At 31.7% G+C, this 3,854-nt stretch overlaps 1 long non-coding RNA gene across 1 annotated transcript; it reads left to right on the top strand.

Moving 5' to 3' along the window:
* Positions 1 to 811: 811 nt before the first annotated feature.
* LOC143066506 (uncharacterized) lies at positions 812 to 3,427 on the top strand. Its single transcript, XR_012975639.1, has 2 exons — positions 812 to 1,194; positions 3,209 to 3,427. It is a non-coding gene; the product is annotated as an uncharacterized LOC143066506 (long non-coding RNA).
* The last annotated feature ends 427 nt before the right edge of the window (positions 3,428 to 3,854 follow it).

Here is a 3,854-nt window from a genome sequence, read left to right as displayed (position 1 = left end):
TCTCACAAAAGGTTAGTTTGTTTTCCTGTTTAAGCATTTTTTTTTTTATTAAAAGTGAAGAGATAGAATAAGTTAGTGATACCTATAGTTGAAAATATCAATATTATTTTTTTCACTAAATCAGTTTTTTTTTTCTTTTTCTGTAATAACACGTATTAGTTTAAAATAATATTTTTTTTTTGCTAAATGATGAATTTGGACATTGCTTAAATAACGAAACGGAGTGCATGTTCTTGGCACAGTTATTTCACTACTTCTTGTAAATAGTAGGATTTAAAGAAATATGGAAATGTTATATGCCTTTTATGGGAGAGTTAAATGGTGATATCGAATGTGCATTCCCCTCAAATTTTGGAATAATGAGCTCTTTTATTTTCTTTTATAATACGTTATCCGGTTTTTTTCAACTTCTCTTAAAAATACGAAAAAAGGCATATATAACCCACAAGAGCCCAGGCAAACACTAGAGTTTTAGTAGAAAGAAACTCATGCTGGTTTTTTTTTTTTACTGTTTTCTTTCTTTCTTTGTTTTGTTAAGTTATGTGTATTTCAAAAACATAAATGTCTGCATAAAAATCTCTATGCATATATTTGAATATTGTTAATTTTTGCATATTATGTTTTGACTTTAATTATCGCGATTATACCACCACAGTATAGCATACTGGACCATAACACTTCAGCATGCTAGACCCTCACACATTACAGTGCAGCATCGCAAAGAAGGCTACATATATATATTTTTTTTTATAAAAGTTTAAAAAGCGACACATTATAGAAGAAAAATCTATTTACTTTCAGACAAAAAGAGTAAATAAAACCAAAGAAAATAAATACAACAGATGAGATCAGTTACGATGCATTGCTTGATTGATATGAAAATGTTTTCTTTTATTAAAGGTATATCAACAATGAAGGCTTTTATACTGTTTGTGGTATCAGTGGCATCAATTGTACATGTGACTGAAGGTCAAATTGGCGGACTTATCCGGCCCTTAATTGGTTTATCTCTCCTAGATAATTTTATAGGCGGTGGAAATGGCGGGAATGGATTTTTCGGGGGTGGTAGAGGAGGAGGAGGAGGAAATGCCGAGCAGGTCTTCCTTATTACGCCAGAGCAGCAACAAAGCAATTTCCAGTTTGGACCACCACCAGGGGGTTTCTTTGGACAGCCGTTTTATGTACCTGACCGACGTAAGTGAACTTTTTTTCATTACACAAAATACTAGCAAAAGGAAAAAACGTTAGTTGATAGCGAATTATATCAAGAAATTGAGGTATGGTCATGTAAGTAAATTTTATTCAAAGTCGGCACACATGTTCACAATAATAATCAAAACATTAGTCCTGATGAGAGTTTAACAGACTATACTTATTTACTTAACTCTCTATTGGATGAAATTTATATGTGTCGCTCCTCTAATTTTTGACCTTGTTTTACATAAAAACTGAAAAGCGGGAATGGAGTCCATCCTTTTACACTTGCACAAATGGCGTATATATAGCACGATAATGATTTACAATAATTAGGTATAAAAATTGTATCTCCCATTTACACACACAGTTTTATAAATTCAATATTTTATATTTAAGTGTTGTCGCAGACTTCGATAAATCAGATGAAAGGCTAGTTTTTCTGAACGTCAAAATATCTAAGATATAATGCATGGCAGCCGTAGATTTGTTTTCATTTAATAATGGGTGGGGCATTTATATTCAATTATTTTGTCCCGAGCGTTAAGCCGGACAGATGTCGACAAGGGACATATAAAACACTTACAATTTCGTTTCGGCCTAAGAATGTACTCCATTTACACAAAATATATTTCGTCCCCTTCAGAGAAAAGCATTTCATGGCTAGTTGAGTAAAGAGGACCTATTTGATGTTTTCAATTCATTATGTAGTAAATCTAATAAAGTATTATATGGTAATATTACACCGTGCAATTTTATATGTTTTACTTTACAATGAGAAGTCTTTATTTTACTGGATATATAGATATAGGAAGATGTGGTATGAGTGCCAATGAGACAACTCTCCATCCAAATAACAATTTATAAAAGTAAACCATTATAGGTCAATGTACGGCCTTCAACACGGAGCCTTGGCTCACACCGAACAACAAGCTATAAGGGGCCCAAAAATTACTAGTGTAAAACCATTCAAACGGGAAAACCAACGGTCTAATAATCTATATAGTTTTTTTTTATCATATACTTAGACGAAATAACATATGATTTTAACGTATGATAATAGCATTAAATTTACGTAAATTCCATATTTTTCGAATTGGTGCTTAGCGGGCTGATATGAAAAGTTTATCACATGCCTTTCCGTAACGCTATCGCATGGCATTCCGGTGATACTCGGCAAATTCCGGAAAATACACCTCAGATGTATGTTTTCAGCGAAAAACATAACAAAGTAGGATATAAAATAATTATTTGGATACAGGAAAGTATAATGTGTAAAATGAAGAAAAAAACAACAAACAAACAAATGATAAAATAAATATGCATTATTAAATTTTTTTCAACATAATTAAGAAAGTAACTTTAAAAATGTTGATTTTTCAAACAGTGTTCATTATATACATTGTATATTGTTGAATTATTATTTTTTCTTCGTCCATATAATAATATATCATACTGGTGTTTGTCTATTCCGTTGAGGCATATGATAAATAGATTTAATGATCGGATGTACTACATTTGGGGTCCGACGTCCGTAAACTTTTCACTCGTTGACTTCTATTTGAGAGCCACTTAAAAGGATCAATATATTAATCTGTTATTTTTCTTCATTGTTGAAGTATATGATAAAAAGATCATAACATGTCATTTTTCATATCGCATGTATTATCAGCCCTCTGTCAATATCAGCCCAAGAGCCATGCGGCTCTTGGGCTGATATTGAACCTAGGGCTGATAATACATGCGATATGAAAAATGCCATGTAATAATCTGATAATATACTCTGGATTCATTTATTTTCGTGTAAGGCGAAACTCGTAGTTTCGTGGATATCTGAATTCTTGATTTTCGAAAAACATATAGAAAATTTGAGATTCGTTTAACAATTGAATTCCTGGTATACTTTTACCTACAAAATTAAGAAAAATAGGTATACCACGAATAAAATTGAATCTGCAGCATGAGATTGTCTTGAAATAAATTGCTTCACCTTAGTTTTTGCTTTTATTTTTAGGATGGTAAATGTTGCAGAGGCCAGATTGTATCAATTAGTTGAAAAGAGGTTCCTATGCAGAATGTTGGTGGCTCTGATGCATGTCATTGGCTCGGCCGCTTTGAAAAAACATTGCAAAAAAAAATCCGCTTGTTTATAATTAATGATCACATTATTCGCACATCATTAAAACTTTTCTATATCAGCCTCATTATCAAATACGAATAAACTTTTCATGCATATTTGTTTTAAATATTGATATTTTTGGTTATCAATACTCTCAAACATTATAATTTATTTCCACTTGTAATACAATCATATATTTAGATACCCACATGCACATAAGTAGTAATTGATGATTGTTGGTTGCTTAACGTCCTGTGGCCACAAGGCATATTTATTGAGGTATCATAATTGAGGTATTGTATATGCAACAATGACAAATTATGTCTAAAAGTCACTCAAGAGTAATTCATAATCAGAGGCGAAAGGTACAAATGAGACATTCAAATTCATAAGTCGAAAATAAACTGACAACGCTATGACAAAAAAGGAAAAGACAAAAAAGACAAACAACAGTATACAAAACACAACATAGAAAACTATATAAGAACTGAGCAACACGACCCCCCCCCCCAAAAAAAAAAAAAAAAAAAAAACTAAGGGG

This window comes from Mytilus galloprovincialis, chromosome 3 (assembly GCF_965363235.1).
Source record: "Mytilus galloprovincialis chromosome 3, xbMytGall1.hap1.1, whole genome shotgun sequence".
NCBI classification, from domain to species: domain Eukaryota; kingdom Metazoa; phylum Mollusca; class Bivalvia; order Mytilida; family Mytilidae; genus Mytilus; species Mytilus galloprovincialis.
The sequence above is the reverse complement of the archived record's forward strand: the minus strand, read 5'-3'. Positions and strand labels throughout refer to the sequence as shown.